The sequence below is a fragment of the Labeo rohita genome, chromosome 22 (genome assembly GCF_022985175.1).
Source record: "Labeo rohita strain BAU-BD-2019 chromosome 22, IGBB_LRoh.1.0, whole genome shotgun sequence".
NCBI lineage: Eukaryota > Metazoa > Chordata > Actinopteri > Cypriniformes > Cyprinidae > Labeo > Labeo rohita.
Window position 1 is genome coordinate 50,027,142 of NC_066890.1, and position 19,015 is coordinate 50,046,156.

The window sequence follows — 19,015 nt, forward strand, 5'->3', positions numbered from 1 at the left end:
ACTGCAGGGATTTCCATTATTTTCATAACCATTTCCAGATCTGGAAATGTCAATGTAAACTTCATAACCCTAATCCCAACAGAGACGTGAATTTAAAAGTAGTAGATCTTGTATTATATTCATACAAAATTCATAATTATTTTGGTACATAACAGGAAATTAAAATTAAAAATTAAAACTTAATTAAATGAAATTAAACAACTTTATTATAAAATAAATTAATAATAATAATAATAATAAAATAATAATAATAATAAAACTTACCAGTCAGACTCCAGCAGCACAAACAGAACAATAAAAACTTTCAAGAAACATTTTCTTCAGTGGTTCAGTGTGTGATCTAACACCAGAACTGCTAAAGTGTGTGTGAATTCTCCCCTGACAGCGTTTGACCCTCCTAGTTCACATCCTGTATTTGCATATGATCAGTGTTGAGCTTGTTACTCAAAAAAAAAATATATATTACTCATTACTAGTTACTCATTTCAAAAGTAATATTATTACTTATTACTCCCAGCCAACAGTAATTAATTACACTACTAGTTACTTTTCCATTACATCCCCCAAAAATAGTAATTGCATGATTTTGCAGCCTGTGAATCCATGAAAGTTAAGATAAATGAAGAGTACAACTTGCTCAAACTGATGGCAAGCCACAATTTAATCTGCTTATTATGAGAGAGATCAAACAAACAAATTAGAGATGAGTTTTCCCTGCGTTTTATTTTCGTTTTCTCCAGTCTTTTTTTTTTTTTTTTTTCTTTGGCCACATGAACCTCGCCTCAATCAACGTTGTCCCAAGGAGGGGTAACACCATTCTGAAAGGTTTTACCATTTTCATCTTCCAGAATGGCAGGGATCTGGAGGACTACGTGGAGGAGTTTTGATGGAGTGATTTAGGTGTGGACTGGACGATGACCTCCGCTTCGTCATCCCCTGCGGAGATCCCTGCTGGACCCTGCAAAGTTACATCAGCTTCGCATTGTGGACGAAAGGATCGACGTTCATGGATGCGGCCTGGGTCTCATCTGGCTCCTCCTGCTCTGGGTCCCTTCTGTCTGCTCCTTGGCTCCTCCCTCCGTCGGACCCACCCTGGACTTTGTTTGTTGTCCTTCTCCCGGGAGTCCGTCCTCCTCCTGAGCCTCCTCCTACACTGACCTTTTTGTTTTGTTGTTTTATACTGATTTATTCATTAATATGTAATGTGTTACATTTACTAACAAATTAGTAGTTCTGAAAGATTTTTTGAATTTTTACAACTCTTTTGCTTTAGACCATCTACTTATGTTAAATCTTAAAATAAAATGTTACGGTTACCACTGCATTTTTCGAGAAAAAAAAAAATGCAACAATCAGAAAATAGATTATTTATAGTTGTTTTGTAGTAATAATTATTATTTATTAAATTCTAACAAAATGTTTGTAATGAGTTGGTGGGTCCCACAGAGGAGCTCCGGAAAGATAAAAGGAAAAGTCACGATAGTACAAGATGAGAGAGGACCAGGCCTGGACTTTAATTTGTGTTTTGTATTTTACTTTTGTGTTTGTTTATTTTATTATTAAAGTGTTTAAATGTTCGCTGGTTCCCGCCTCCTCCTTTCCATTCTACGAACTGTGTTACAATGTTCTTGTTAAAACTAACCAAAATTATTTGCTTATAATTTTGCACAAGAGAGATTTGGTGTTGTTTCCAAACAAAAGGAAATATATTGGTATTGGCTATCAGCCAAAATGATTTGAATTGGCATATCGGATATCAGCAAAAATCCAATATGTATATATAATATATATATAACTAATAAAAATATGCTTAATTTGCAGGCCAGAAGCAGTGGTGGTATTATGCTGTGGGCAATGTTGGGACATTTTAGACCCCAATATCCCAATAACACAATCCCTGACAACTGTCAGGTGTCTGAACATCGTTGCACCTATTATGCAAAATCCACTTTTAGAAGGTGTTTGTACAGACACATATGTTGGAATTGTGTGTACACATCTTATAATGATAAAAATACATCCAGATTTTTTTTATTTATTTTTTTTTTGTTGTTGTTCTTAATTTTCATAAATTCAAACCATGCTCAAAAAACAAGCACCTTGGAGCCTGTCTGCAAAATGACGTCATATTTCGGTAGCCCCGCCCACCAATATTGACTGACAGGCCCGTATTACCATATCAGCCATTTTGTCTGCCTGCGATCGGTTGTGTGGAAACCAGTGTCCCGTCAGGAACACCCTTGCTCTGTGTGTTAGTGTTTCTGCTGTTAATGTGTATTGAGGCTTTTTAGTTTTACTAAATTTCCTGTAAGTCTATGCACAACTACGATTTGGTTTTACAAATGTTTGTAAAAGTGTATTTATATCTTTTTGTGAAGTTCATTGATATTTTTCTATACCTTTAAATAAAGGAAAGTAATTACATTATGCAAGTTTTCATGGATTACCTGACGAATATAACACAAAAAAGTAAGGTACAGAGTTTATCTTGTTCATTGACTATTTATTGGATTTAACTAGGAAAACGTGAAGCTAAAAGTTATGTAAGATCATCTAACAGGCTACTGCAGTCATATTGTAATAAATTCAGCCACCACTAGGGGCCACTGGTGAACTTCTCCATTTTGGATTACCTGCTGCCATCACGTTTGATTGTAACCCGGTCTGGTCCGGGAGGTGCACTCAAACACACTCAAAAGTAGGAGTTACAAAGAATATACTTTATTAACAACAATAGCAGCCATATGGCACTGTCTCATATAAATATTTTGATTACGTACACTGGTCATGTAAGCTCATTAAACCGTGAACACACATTTAAAAGAGTACCCGAGCACACATTTCAAACTCACAGCAAACAATAAATAGTGGGAGATTTCATACACAGCACCCGTAGTTAGAAACTCCAAGCGTCACATGCCCTATAAGAACCAGCACAGGCAATCAATATACTCTATTCAAGGAGACAGTAATCGCTAATAGCTAAACAACAACAACAACGCATATGAATCATATAAGGAATAAAATAATTTCGAACTTCCCTGGCCACGTCCGACCACACCCTGCCATCACTGTGAGGACTCAGCCCTCCCCTCCGCGGCAATGATAGGAAGGTCTTTACATTCGGGCCAAGAAAGTGGGACCCCGGTTTTCTTCAGCGGCGGTGGTGCTAACCATGAACGCCACGGATCCTCTTTTGCCGTGCCCACCTGTCCATCCTCTCCTGTCCTTGCTAAACGTGATAGATTTCAAAAGCGAAGTGAAACCGCACAACACACATAAGAAAGTGACTGCACGCTTTTGCCATCTTCAGCAACTGCACGCAGCCCAAAGGTTCTCCAGTGTGACTGCCCAGCAAACCGTTTGCAGCCGACCTCTACTGTTAAATATTATTGGCCCTAACCATATTACATATTAAACATATGAGCCCTACATGGGTTTGTCCATGGGTTCCATGTGGGCCCTGTGAATTAGCCCATATAAATCTCATATAGAACCGGAATAGGCCCCAACTGGGCAACATACTTAAGACCCATATTGGTCCCAGTTTGAAGCCATTCAAACTGCTCCATTCATTTATCTACAAAATTCACATAACATGAAAGGTGTAATTAAAAAAAAAAAAAAAATTGAAATTAAAATGTGAAAGTTCAGTATATCAAATACTTCATTATAATTCAGACATTTTCAATAAAACTTTACATGTTTGTAAAGTGTTAAACTCCAACGTTGCCAGATTAATTTAAAACAGGGTGATACCATCCCAACAGCTGGTTTTTAACATTTAATAAAAAACTGAAAAAGGAAAAAAAAAAATCTACAGTCAAGAAATGAAAACATTGTCATTACACCATGTTACTCCAAACCCATAAGAAAGTGATTCATTTTCAGAACACAAAGACATTTTCATTGAAACATGGGAATTTTCTGTCCCATCATTGAAAGTCTGTTCGCTCTAACCGCTGACGCTCAAAAATCCATAAATATAGAGAGAGTATTTTAATTAGAGTGCTACCCATATTTTTTAATATTTACTACTGTACAAAAGAGAATACCAAGCCAAAAATTAACAAACTGATGCTTTATGTCTCGCTAGCATTACAAACTTGAAGATATGAATGCAACTACAACATATCTACAGTTTTAAGGCCATTTCACACTGAGATGCGAAAAAGCGGCGTGAATCACTGACCACTGTCTTCTGCTAATTCACATCTACACGCTAACTTGCGCCGACCAACAATGTTTTTTTCCTCAGATATGTAGAGGGGATTTTTTTTTTATTTGAGAGGTTGTAACGGTGTGAGTGAGGCGAGAGGTGAGCGGATCCATTTGCGAGCTTTTATTCAAGGGACGAGACAGATACATGGTCAAACAGGCAGGGTCAAAACAACAGCAAACAAGTATGTTGGGATGAGGCACAAGAGAAGTCCGTGAAGCAGGCGTGGGTCGATCCATGGCGAACGTAATCCGTAAGGGAGCGAGACGAGGGAAAAATCCGTGAAACGAGCGAGGAGTCCGTAGGCAGGCGGCGAGACAGTCGAGACGAGATGGCCGGGCAAGAAAGCTTTACACGGGGAACACAGGAACAAGGGAACTAGGAACACAATAATAATAACAACAACAATAACCACAAAGATAATCACAATACTCTGTAAACACTGAGGGAAAGTCTGGGGCTTTTATAGGGCGCCTGATTGGTCACAGGTGTAGACCCAATCAGCGCGCTGGATGACGGGGAATGTAGTCCGGGGTGTAGTGCAACAGTCTGAGCGTAGTGACAGGGTGAGAGCGACATCTGGTGGTGAGCGGACCGCAGGTCACCGACCAGATTCATGACAGGGGTGGAGAGGGCATTGTTTTTTTAGACATTTTTCAAAAATATATTTATCTCACCTCAATGTTTGGTCATGCGGAGTATTTTTTTGTTGACATTGACAATTTTTATTTTTGGGTGAACTAACCCTTTAATCAAACAGTACAAGACAAAGAGGGGAAAAAATATATATCACGGTTTTGCCTGAATACCTTGTGTAGTTGTAATAAGCATTAATAGATATGTATATTATAGAGTGAAGACCGAGTTAATTTACATTTGACAACTACTCCAGTATTGCTTTTATACTAATCTGAATTAACTTTTTACTTCACTTGTATCTTTGTGCTATTGTATTTATTTGTGCTGTCCATATTTTATTACTTACTATTTACTTCTCTTTATTAGTGTATGAATTTAAATTAGTCTATTATTATTATTATTATAAAATAAAACAGATACATTTTGATAAATGCATAAGCAGGCTAACATTATAATTTTGAAAATTAAAAAAAATAATAAAATAAAATAAATGAAACATCACAATAGAAAATAATGTATTTTTCATTTAAAAGGCAGTGTAAGAAAAAGTGAAGAGGACGTAGAAGATCTTGATGAAGATGTTTATTGCCGCATAGCAGTGACAAAGTACATGTTGTACCTGGGTTTCAGCGGAGTCAGAGTGAACCCAGAACATCCTTAGCTCAAACCTTTTATACAGTTAAAGTTTACTACCCTTAATGTAAATGAAGTTGCTCCTTTCATAACAGCTGTGGTCTGTATGTTAATCATGTTCTAACACCTCTTTGTCTGAGATGGTTCTCAGTGTCTCACACCCGCTTCCATGCTACAATGGGTCACCATTTGCTCAGGATGTAATCATCTCAAATGGTCGAGAAACAACATAACTGTTGACTTTTTTCCTCTCTATAACAATTAAACCATTTTGGGAAATGAGCATGATTAAACATATATTGTGGAGTGGAATCTGGGTCGAGGCAGACTATAAGTTTTTTACAGCAGTTATATTGATCAGATCAATAAAATCTATATTCTTTGTTAAAAAGAGACTATTAACCAAAAAAGCAATAATGATGTATTTTAAGTGTAAAAGAATTTTGCCCACATAGATCCCATGAAGGTCCCATATGTTCAAACCTATATGGGACCCACATTGTGAAACACACATGGGACCCATGTAAATTGCCCATTTTCAGCCCATGTCCACATGGGCTGGACATGCCCACCTTGACATGCTGGAGATTCCTCTTCCAGTCCAAGCCTGCCCTGAGCTACTGTCCCAACGATGTAATAATAAAAAGGTAATTGTGACTTTTTTCTTGCAACTGTGAAAATATTGCAATTTAAATATATATAGAAAGGAACATTTAAAAAATAAAAAGGGGAGTATGGGGAGAATCTGTGAATTATTAATAATTTGCTGTATTGTAACAATATCATGAATTCAAAAGTAACTTCAGTCTAATTAAGAATAGTTTATAATGTAATCTAATTACGAGTGTTTCAATATTAGAATCTGTTTACAATCCAGATTACATCTAATCATTTACTACCAAGCTCCGTATACGACTGTGAAAACAGCAGGATCAGGGCGCACCCTAGCGTGTAAAAGTAAGCTGTTGTTGGAGAAAGGTGATATTTCTGCTTTGAACGCTAGAGAGCGATGATGTCCCTACGCTGAATTTGCCAATTTTCTCATTAAACAGGAGTACAGAGAACAGTGAAAGGTGGGATCAATATTTATTAAATGTAGGAAATTTACATGCAAAAAATAGAAAACACATTTACATTTCTGAATGTTCTCAGACTTAGATCTGTAGACCTTAGGAGGGTGCATGCCAAAATAAATAAATAGAATAAAAAATAAATAAACAGAAATCAAACAGTGTGACAATGAGAACAGACAGATTCTAGTAGAGAATAAATAATAAATATTAACTAAAACATGTGAGTCAGGGGCCATATGACAGTTTTGATATTCATGTTTTGGTGACATTTGCATACACAGGCTCCTCTTTTGATTTCTGAATAATAATAATAATAATAATAATAACACACACACACACACACACACATTATAGAGAGAGAGAGAGAGAGAGAGAGAGAGAGACTTTGACTTTTAACACACTTTATTAAAACATCTAAAATCAAACGCTACATTACACGCTACACACAAATTACACTGCAATGTGTTCAAGAGGCATATATGTTGAGGGGAAGGGGGAGAATAATGACAAACAGTCCCACTCAAAAAGACAACAATATCGCCAATTAAACATGATTTCCCCATCCTCACAAAATGACAATAAAGCTCCATTCACACACCATTTGAACTCAAACTCAAGCAAGTTATTTGTCATCTGAAAAAAATATATGTTCCACTCCCATTTTAGATTCCACCAAAGCAGTAAAAAGCTGAAGAATATTTATATTTTGCCCTTCAGCAGCCAATCTACAAGACTTCCAGATGGCTAATTTGGCTTGTCCGATTATGAAATTCGCCACAGTGCACTGCTGTCTGTGCACTTTTGAATGCTTAAAACATGAAAAACGGATTCTGGTAAAGAACAGAAGATACAAGATGGCAAAATTGAATGGCGTTACAGTCAGCCATCTCCTCATCACAAGGTTCAGCTCTATAAAGATCTTCATTAAAAGACAGTGCATATGAAATAATCCCTTGACCTTGATCAGTGATCCTCCTCACCTCTGAAAGTTTTAAACAGCCTAAAATCATCTTCTCCACAGCCTACTTCTCCAGGTCAAAGAAAAAAGATGTAGGTGCGTCCATACTATTAAAAGTTAAAAATCTAGCACGGACAAGCATCTCCTGGGCTCTTTCCTCCAATAGATTCGGCAAATGAAATTTGTTGCGTTCCAAAGACTCAGTGGTATCAACAACGTCCCCTTCAATATTAAGTTGAAGTATCTCTCGTTCGAGCTGTGCCATCTTATTGTCCAAAGAACTTTTAATACAAGCAGAGTAACTTTGGCAAAACACTTTAATTTGAATTTTGCCAATGTCCCACCACTGGCTCAGGGACTTATACTGTGTTTTTCTCTCTCTCCAGATCTTCCAGAAATGAGTGAGAGAGAGCACAAAGTTGTGATCTAAAAGTAATCTGCTATTACATTTCCAGTAGGAATATGTGAAAGTGCTCTCTGCAGTGATAACATCAATAGATACGGCATGATGATCAGACAAAGCAGTAGGAAAAATACAGCTGTTAAAAAAAAGGTCTCTTTTACTTTTTTGTACATAAATCCTATCCAGCCTAGCCCCAGATAACATATTGGAGTTTACTTTCACCCAGGTATATTGCCTAACCTGAGGAAATGATTCTCTCCAAACATCAACAATATCATGATAAACAATTAAAGACCGGAGCACATCTGCTAATTAACTGTGGGGTTCTTCATGGTTCCTAAAAAGTATGACTTAAAGTATGACTTAAAGTACAGTTAAAATCACCAGCCAGTACAATGGTCCTATCATGAGAAACATGACTTAAGGCAGCTTTAAGTTTTTCAAAGAAAATAACACGTTCTGACCCAATATTAGGTGCATACACATTAACAAAAGAAAAATCAATGCCATTAATAGTTACATCAACTCTCAACAATCGACCAGATTGTTGAGAGTAATCTTTGAGGCTTTGGTTATTACGAAGAAGTCTCTAGCGCAGGCCTATTTGAAGCACAATGTCTGTCATGGGTGTTTTTAAATGTCACTTAATTTTATGAGTGAAATAAACAACAAAGAGACAAATTTTCCAGCAGGTATAACAATTTACAAAAAAGAAAAAAATAAGACTACAAAAACAATGGCTTCAAAATTCATTTTGATTAAAGCATAAAAGAATTTGTAAAAAAGCATTTGTATTCTTTTTCTTTGGATAGATTATTAACACAGCCTATGTGGACGGGGCAGCCGTGGCCTAATGGTTAGGGAGTTGGGCTTGTAACCGAAAGGTTGGGGGTTTGAAGGTGGGGGGAGTGAATAACCAGCGCTCGCTCCACCCTTAATACCACGACTGAGTCCCTTGAGCAAGTCACCAATCCCCCAACTGCTCCCTGGGCGCCATAGCAATATGGCTGCCCACTGCTCCAGGTGTGCGTTTACGGTGTGTGTGTGTGCGCGTGTTTGTTCACTGCTCACTACTGTGTGTGTGCATTCAGATGGGTTAAATGCAGAGCACAAATTCCAAATATGGGTCACCATACTTGGCCACACGCCACGTCCTTTCCTTTCCTTTTTCCTTCCTGGAACCATTGCCTACAGTCATCACAGGAAATCTGTAAAATAATAATAATAATAATAATAATAATAATAATATTAATAATAAATAATGTTATCAGCATTGTCAGCAATTGTTCTAGTCTATTCATTAATATTCCAGACCCAATGTAATAAATAAATAAATAAATAAATAAAGCAAAGATGTTCTGGCCCAATGCAAGAAATAGGCCCATTTAAAATGACATTAAAGAACAGGTAATTTTTAACATTGTAATTTGTCTTTGTATATATCTCACTGTCAGTAGATATGAATATCACTTAGATTAGTGTTTGCTTACCATCAACTTGGAAGTTGGAAAAAAGTCTGCAAATTATATATTTATGATTCTGAAAACCTGGAATCTGAGGGTACAAAAAAATCAAAATATTGAGAAAATTGCCTTTAAAGTTGTTTAAATGAAGTTCATAGCAATGCATATTACTAATCAAAAGTATAGCGCCAACACTTTTGTCCCTTTTCGCTTTCCGTACATCTAGTTGTGTTTTTGAGAGCATTGGACGCGTTTTCAGCACCAGTGCCAAAGTTTTATTTCCGCGTAATTACGCAAAAATAACATCAAACTAACGTTATTTTTGTCACGCTATATATACATATATATATATATATATATATATATATATATATATATACACACACACACAGTGTTGGGCAAGTTACTCTGAAAAAGTAATTAAATTACTGATTACTCCCTTTAAAAGTAATCAAATTACTGTTCTGATTACTTTATTTCCAAAGTAATTAGTTACATTACTAGTTACATTACTTTTTTTTCTGTACATCCACGAAATTTACGTGAAATATTAAGTTTGTGTTTTGCCTAACATCCCAGCATAAACGCTCCCGATAAAATATTTGTTATTGAAGCATCAACATTCACTGTTATTTTTACTAAAAGTAATAGGCTGCTGCGTGTATGGTTGTAGAATGCACTGCATTTTGAGCGGTGAGTGTATTCTCTGATTGTTCATTGCATTCCAGAAATCAACATTGTTTAATGCTGCAAACACGTTATAAATAGAAACTCTGCCTATGCTTACGCGTGTTAATCATTTTTGTTTTAAATTAGTTGTTCTTGTTGCTTTTGTGCAATAAATGAATAGCAATTCGTTTTTAGATGTTTTGTGTTTAGATATTTCTATTTTACGGGAGTCCCGCAAATCATTTTTTCTATTGCTTCATGCACACACGAGTCTCTGCCCGCTCGCACCCGCACTCGCCCTCGCCCATCGAGTCTTGTCCCGCGCCGCTCTCTGTTGCGTCTCTGTGTCCCGCACTCCCGCTACATTCGACGCAACAGTGTATTAAGTAGCCCTACGCACCCCGTCGCGTGTGCTAGCCAACACCCTTTTTACAATCTATATAGATGATAAAGCACATTCAGTCGGCAATGATGTAACGCAGCAGTAACGCATGCTTGTAACTATACTCTAATTACTCATTTGGAAATTATAACGCGTTAAATTACTCAGTTACTAAAAAAATAATCAAATTACAGTAACGCGTTACAAAGTAATGCGTTACTGCCCAACACTGTGTGTGTGTATATATACATATATATATATATATATATATATATACATATATATTGTGTTGCTACTTGCTGGTAATTAAAACAGTACACGCTTCCAATAGTGATGTCCATACATTTTATTTTCTGGATATGGAACACCGTGAAAACTACATACAAACAAAACAAAGAAAAACATAATTTTATACACAACAATTCAAAGGACATCAACACAAAGAGTTATACAAAACATTAACACATTTACCCTGTTGGCCTTGTAACCAGCAGTAGAATCTGAATTCAAGTCTGGTCAGTGAGTATGTGCAAACACTTCCAGGTTAAACTAATCAAAAAGATCACGTGACATTCAACTTGGTCAAACTTAGGAATACAACAAAAACAAATACCATACCAACAAAATTAGAAAATCAACACACATACACAGAAATACACATTTAAATTGTGAAATTATGAAACAATACACCAGGGGCGTCGCTAGGGCTAATCATTCGGGGCTCGAGCCCTGAAAGTTTTTAGCCCAGCCCCGAATGTTTTTTTTTTTTTTTTTTTTTTTTATGATCCTATGATTTGCACGAAATTTGACAAAGTTTGAATGATTTAATCAAAAGTTGGTCATTAAATTTAAATCAAGTCGCGATATGGACTAGTATCTGTAAATATTATGCCGCAAAAGACTATTTAAATATGAATCCTGCATGTTCTGCGTGTCTTTTTATGAATGAACGAGGCGGATGCGCGGTTTTGTTTTCTATACATGTAATACTGATACGCGCAGTAATTTCAGTGTCTGTCGTTTCACTAAATGAGGGCATAAATACATTAACAACATCTCCAGAACTGCTCTGAGAGTCACTTCATGAGCATTTTACTGTTTCATTTGAGTAAAACAAGCGTCAAATATATATACAGAAGGTATTCACGGCAAGTCGGCAACCCGTCAAAATAAAAGTTTGGTTTAACTTCATTAATCATTCTGTGTAATGTACATACCTACTACTACGACTACCACTACTATTAATCAATAGAAATGTATACATTTTTTTTTTCACACAATATTTCTTCCATGTTTTACATTTTAATAGTAAATCCCCTTTATTTGCCAAAAATAAAATATAATTTTCATTAAAAGATCAATTAAATCAATATTTTATACCTTCATCTGATAACCAGAAAAATACACAACACAGAATTCCATAAGGCTATTGTAAAAATAAATACAAGTTGTTTTTATGCATTCAAATAAACAGAAATGCTAAAACATATTTGGTAACAATAAAACGTAAAGTGAGAAAAAAATTAACATTTCATAGGGTCCTAAACATGTAATATTTCTTAACTAATAAACTTAAATTTGATAAATTGACAGTAAATTGTACAAGATTCATGGTTTTAATTAATTACACATGATTAAATACATTTTGATTAATAAAATTAAAAAGAAGACCAGAAAAATAAAAACAGAAAGCAGAATCTGAAAAAAATAAAATAATATAAAATAAAACGGAATTTGGGAAAAAAAAAAAATTCCCAAATATTTTTGCATGCAACTATATATTTGTAACAGTTATAAATACATTTTCAAATGTATTATTTTATTTGTCTAACATATTTTTGTAATGTTATAATTTTGTTATAATACTTTGATATGTTTGCTATTTGCAGTGATTACTTTTTACTATTGTTAATAGTGTGACAAGGTCTTTAACACCCAGTTTAATGCCCCCGGACCCACCTAGAAGGATCCAGGTTCAACCACTTGTGTCTAACAAAATCTTATGTGAGCATGATGTGAGCTCCCACCCACTACCACTAGCCCCTGATTTTTTGGCACCAGCCCCGGATGTTTTAAAAACCTAGAAAGACCCCTGGCTTTCAGTAAAGTTAAATAAGATGAGCCGTGTTTCTTATTTCTTGTACAGCGCTCTGCTTTTACTCCTTTACTTTTACACGCATGAACCCTCCCCAAACTTAATAGGCTACAGGCTACTTTAAGCGCAGACTGTAAAAACTCCAACTTGCAAATTGTTCACTCAGTTTAAAAATGTAAGTCAAGTGGACACATTTTTAAGCAAAATGTTGAGTTTACACATAAAAACAAGTTAACTCAATGTTTACTATAATTTTCTCAATGAACACAAATAAGAAAGTTGAGCAATCTCAGTATTTTTATTTCTTCATTTGAGCGGTCAACTTGACATTATTGCGCATGCGCAAAGTGCCGTCGCTGAACAATACACAGAGTTTACTGCTTCAAACATAAACAACGATGGCAAAGAGAGTGGATGTCTTCTTTTAAGGTAAGTTCTTTCTGCCCAGATTTAATATAGAAAGTAAGCCAAATAAACTACACAGTTAGGTTTGTAAATGTTCTTGAAAGAAAGAATAAACATTGTTGAATGAAGTCTGGCTGCTAAACAGTCATTATTTCATCAAAAATATAAGTGACTTAATATTATTAACTTGTTTGTTGAACTGTCATATGAAATCAGTTTCACATTTTCAATCGTGAGGTGAAATTAAGTGATGGTCAATTGTCAGCTCTCTTGGTCGTCAGGTCGTGTGATGTATGTTGCTGAACTGTATTCAAATGTTATAAATATAAAAACACCACATTTTGAAATTTAACTGCAGTATGTCAATTTAGTTTATTTGTGTGTGCTGCGCTCATAGACTTTAGAAAACGGCGCTCATTTGTTTGATCAGTGATGCGCGGGTTGATCCAAAATGAGCGGGTGCTTGCGGTCACCCGCGGTTACCCGCAGTTACGAGTCATCCAAAAATATTTTTAATGATATTCGGGTCGCGGCGGTCGGGTCGTTTGAAATAAAGATTCCAATTAAACCTTTGTAATTTATAGGAAATATTCAAGCAATAATATATAAATTATCTCATGTATATCCTTGTTTAAAACCAGGGATTAAAAACGAATTCCAAGTAAAAACGGTATTTTTCTTTACATTTCCAGAGAGCGAAACGAACGAAATTAAACATTACTTAATAAATTCAAGGCATAATTTCCTTATTCATTTGATACAACTATTATAGCTATACAACTAATATATAAAAAATAATATTATTTTGTCATATTCGTGATTCCTGAATTTATATATGAAAACTTCGTTTTGAAGTGCATTCGTTAAGTTTGTATAAGAAAATTCTTTAGCCTATTGAGTTGATTTAATATTCTTGATAATTTTTAGAAGAAGTTAAAAGTTAAGAAAAAACGAATTAGCTTGTAATCTATATATTTAGGGCTATAGGCTAATATTTTTCTTAACTTTTATTACACTGTAGATCGAAATAAAATAATTCTTGATCATATTTAACATCGGAGAATCACTGATATAATTTAGAGTACTTCGAAAACGAAACTATTTAAATCTGTATAAAGGAAAGACAAAATAAATCACAACAAGAACAATCTGTATTTTTCTTGTAATCAAGAACATTTCTTTTGACAAAATAACCTAATTAATGCCGAATGATTTTTGACAGTGAACGCATCTCCACCGCATAGCCGCATATAATCGCTGCTGTCAGTCGCAGATATTAAACATGCGGTTCAGGAAGCGGGTCGGGTACAATATTTTCTTTTTCTTTTTTGCGGTCCGAGTTGCGGGCGGGTTATTTGAAAACTTCGGTCGGGTTCGGGTTGTTTATACATTGACCCGCGCATCACTGATATAAAACGAATAAACTAGTCAGAATATAGGCTACATTTAAAGCTTTCCTTTAGTTTTTGTGAAATACACGCACGCACACAGCCACGCACACACAAACATGTTTAAATACATTTATGTTGTTAATAAATAAATTACAATAAATTGTTGTAACAGCAATATCTCCAAGTTTTGTTTTTCACTGTAAAAATGTAATGATTTTCCAATGCAAATACCGCCACCTTTTCCCCCCACTTCAAGCACTGATTATAACACAAACAAATCATCCTCCTGGCGACTTTTATTTTTATGGGGGGGGCCCAACTGCAATGAACCAGCTTTGGGGGGGCCCAGCTTGCAAAAGGTTGAGAACCCCTGTGCTAGGCGATATAACTTACTAGTTTATCTGGCACACAGTTGTTGTTGTTGTTTTGTTTTTTTTTTTTTTGTTTTTTTTTTTTTTGTTTTGTGAATCCGCGATACTGGTGCATATATGTGAAAGTGCAAGACGTGTAAGATGATAAACGTGTTTATTGACACACAACCGAAGCGTGCAGAAAATATGCGATCACAGATTCATCTCTCTGTAGCAGCTTAGTTCGCTTAAATTGTAAAATACACATAAAGTTATGTCAAAATGTGATTATTTACAAAAACAATCACTTGTCTGAAATGAGAGTTACCGTCTGAGATAAAATCGCCTGTGTGTCAGTAAATTTGATCCGTGCATTAACGTTAGCCTCATAAACCTGCTGATATTTGTTCCGTTAATGTTACAAAAATAAATAAATAAATAAATAAAAAATAAATAAATAAAAAGCTAAGACAACACTCACTCCTCTTGACTGAACAAATTTAGCAGCTTCAATAAGAGTCAGTTTATTCCATACAGTGAAGATATGCAGTATTTTTTTATACATGTATTTTTTGTATTATTTCTGACTTATTTCTGTACTGGTAAAAACTAGTCCTTATCCAGAATTTTATTATTATTATTTTTGTTATGTTTTAAACATTTAATGTCAATATTTAGTAGGAAATATAATTATTATTTTTTTTTTTTACTGCAGGACACAAAGCCAGAGGATGTCCACACCAAGGGGATGAAGATGAGCATCTTAACTATTACTGGAAGATGATGTTGTCATCCACTCAAACCTAAAGATGCCTAGGATGTAGTACTACAGACGCAGATTGTGTTGGAATATATACATGGCCTTACCACTGCTGTTGCTGTCCTCTTTGGCTTAATTTAGATCATCCAAAAAAATGAAAATTCTGTCATCATTTACTCACAGCCATGTCGATCCAAACCCATAAGACATTTGTTCATCTTTAATACACAAATGAAGATATTTTTAATGAAACCTGAGATATTTCTGTCCATTCACTGAAAAACCATTCACCTAAAATTCTGATGCTTCAAAATGTTCTTAAAGAGATTGTAAAACAAATACATAAGAATCGAATGGTTTAAACAAAGTCTTCTGAAGAGACGTGATCACATTACACATCACACATTTCACACTAAATGCTGCCCCATCTCTGCAAGTGCTGTGAGTTTGAGCCTTATATAACATGTATTAAAAAAAACCCCAGAAATTGTATTATATTTTAGTTTTCTATACAGTGATAGCTTAAAAGCTATGTCAATTAGCACTGCATTATAAGTACACTCTAAAAAGATGGTTCTTTAAAGTGCGTCTCTTCAGGAGACTTAAACTGCTCAATTCATATTAACTTATATATTTATTTAATTATTTATGATCTCTTTATGAATGCTTTGAAGTTTTGGGTGAACAGCCTTTCAATACAGAAGTCTCTCAAATTTCATTAAAATATTTTAATTTGTGTTGAGTGTGAACAACGGTTTAGAACAACATGGGAGTGAGTAAATTATAAATTTTCAAAATAATTTTGGTTGAATTATTCCTTTAAGTGTTGTGTTAATAGTTGAAATATTCTACTTCTTGATCCAGTGTGTTTGTTGCATTATGAATGCGCCAAAATAATAGATGGAGCAAGATGAACGTTTAAAATGACGGTAAAGTTTAGCTTCCTTTAAATTATATAAAAGTTTTTTTGTGACTTTTGATTTAAAACTTTACTTAAGGCTGCAGAATTTTAATATTTTTAATGTTACATTTTTCTGGCACTTAAAAAAATAATTTTTAAGTGTGTGTTTTTTGTTTAAGAGTGTTTTTATTGTAAATAGTCACATCCTAGTTACATCATAGTTTGAGTGGAGTGGAGAGTGGAGAGTGGCTAAATTGTGTTCATTTTGCAGAATGCCAATAAATACTTTCTGTAATGATGACAAAATCTTGTTTGTGTTATATTTACAGTATTGTTCATACTGCATGCATTTGTATTCTTAAAGGATGTGGAGGAGCATACAATGTGGCTTAGAGTCTGGATGTAAGATTTAAAGTTATACATTTAAATAGTAAAAAATGCAGTTGAGTTGGCTTAAAATACTAAAGCAACCGGCTGCAAAGCTTTTTTTGAGGTTACTGAACTTCAAGCAAAAAATTACTGGCACAACTTAGTTCTTGAAGTTCAGTAAACTCAAAAAAAGCTTTGCAGCTGGTTACCTTAATATTTTAAGTTGAGTCAACTTAACAATTTAAGTTAATCTGCTGCAAAGCATTTTTGAGTTTACTGAACTTCAAGAACTAAGTTGTGCCAACTCTGACTGGTAGTTCACTCAACTTCACTAAAGTTCACTGAACTTTTATATATGAGTTGGCACAACTTCCCTCCTTTAAAGTTGAGTAAACTCAAAATTGCTGTGCATGAAATTAACTTAATTTTTTAAGTTAACTCAACTTTTTATTTTTTACAGTGCAGGACTGATTAAAGTTATTTAAGACAATTTAAGAGTGAATAAGAAACATGAATGCATGATGAGAAAATAAAGCGTGGACTCGCTTTGTTGCTAAAAAAAGTTATTTAGTGCAATAAACCTTGACATCATAATTTGGTCTCGCCTTCCGATCTGACAATTCCCTTGATGTCTTGCGGTGATCTTGAGTGGATCTCATCCCAGTCTTCCAGTAATGCTGCAGACTACTCAATTTCTTTCTATTTGGTATCGTTTCAACACTATGCAGAAGAATTTCAATTTAGTGACATGAATACAAATTTTATGGTCAAAATATTGAATACAAAGAATACTGAATAATATTGGTTATTGAAAATGGGGCCCAGTGCTTACACTGTTAGACATCTCTGTAATTTCTACAGTTATTAACTGTATATCACCCAGTATAATACTGCAAATTCCCTTTGCAGTAAATAACTGTAATAACCATTGCATTATGGGAATTTTCTGTGACGTCAGACCCCAAATACAGAGACTTACTCTGTATTTTTTTAAAATTGCAGTATACTACTGTATTTGCTGTAACGTTCTCATTGGCGGCGTTCTATTGAGGTCGTTTTATTTTCCTCATTTATTATATTTGGATTGACAAGATTTGCCCTACACCGTGTCTACAACACCACAACAGCTTGGGACGGACTACACTGGATGTGTTGCATCGCTTGTAATGACTGGAAAATGAGTTTTGCTTCATGTCAGACACATCGCGAGCGCTTGAAGTACATCTGTAAGTCAGAAGTATACCGGGGCATTACTTTACTGTAAGCATCCACTGTATATTGTATATTTCATGAGTTCTATATTGTTTTCTTTTGTCGAGTCGCGCTGCGCCGCGCCGCGCCACTCGTGTCCGAGGAAGACGCTGAAGCAGCGGGCACCGTCGCGGCGTTTGCCCGGGGATGAAGAGTTCCGGAGAACATCCGCGCTGTGTGTCGATGCAATTTACGAGAGATTAAGACCAGCAAGTAAGGTAAAAATAAATGTACGTTTGTCTGAGTGTCTGCCAGATTTTTGCACACCAGTTTAACCTAGTAATATTTACCCGTCTACATGGCGGTTACAAACTTTACTATAGTAAACTGCGCTGTCGTTTCAAACGGTTTTTGTCAGCTTATTAAATTAAGTTACTGAATTAAAATAATTTTCAACGAGCAACGCGCATCTTGTTAGCTATGTTAGACAAGTTATATGGCTAACTGTTAGCTGCCTTTCTAGTTTTAGAATTAGTTTGTTATAATTATTTGGAATTTAAGATTTACTGCATTTTGTTGTGTTTGTGTTTTAAAGGCAACTGCAATGAAGCATAAAGAAAGACGAGCATGCCAACCACTGATAGTTCATGGTAAGAGAACAACTATGGTTTTGAGATGTTTGTGTATTCTGTGTGGGGTTTTCCTTATAAAAGTGTGCCATTTCTTCTACTTGTTTTTCAGAGAAGACATTTCTGTCATTAACAAAGTGGATGGTGAGCAAAGGTGGTGGCCACGTTTTGGAGCAGCACCTGGGTTTTGCAGATGGCTGTGTATTCTTCAGCTGCATGTCTTTTTCTCCATTATGTTTCTGTTGCCTATAGATTCTTTGTGAGGATACAACATAATGCACTGCAAAACATCCTAAGACGGGAGAAATGGTGAAGACGCACTGTTCCAGCAGTTTAAGACTGTATTTTTAAGTGTTATACATGCATTGTTTTAAATAAAGTATTTGATATTTTGTAATTATTGTGTCTGTTTTAATTGAATGTCAGTAGTACCTATGTAGAGTAAAAACAAAATACATTTAAATGAATTCAATATAAAATTATAA

At 35.1% G+C, this 19,015-nt stretch overlaps 1 protein-coding gene and 2 long non-coding RNA genes across 22 annotated transcripts in view; 2 read left to right on the forward strand and 1 right to left on the reverse strand.

The window, feature by feature from the left end:
• LOC127154068 (uncharacterized) overlaps positions 1–19,015 on the reverse strand; it is a 301,907-nt gene that overhangs the window by 38,185 nt on the left and 244,707 nt on the right. The gene's annotated exons all lie outside the window — the stretch shown is intronic.
• Positions 1–19,015, forward strand: part of LOC127154076 (uncharacterized) — a 194,327-nt gene that overhangs the window by 11,914 nt on the left and 163,398 nt on the right. For 2 of the 14 annotated variants that reach the window (XR_007825427.1, XR_007825421.1), the window contains one exon: positions 849–1,577. The exons of the other annotated variants lie outside the window; for them this stretch is intronic. This is a non-coding gene — a long non-coding RNA (uncharacterized LOC127154076). Of the gene's footprint in view, positions 1–848; positions 1,578–19,015 lie in introns of those variants that run through there. 14 annotated transcript variants of the gene reach the window in all.
• On the forward strand, positions 18,045–18,844 carry LOC127154084 (uncharacterized). Its single transcript, XR_007825436.1, has 3 exons — positions 18,045–18,179; positions 18,497–18,551; positions 18,643–18,844. It is a non-coding gene; the product is annotated as an uncharacterized LOC127154084 (long non-coding RNA).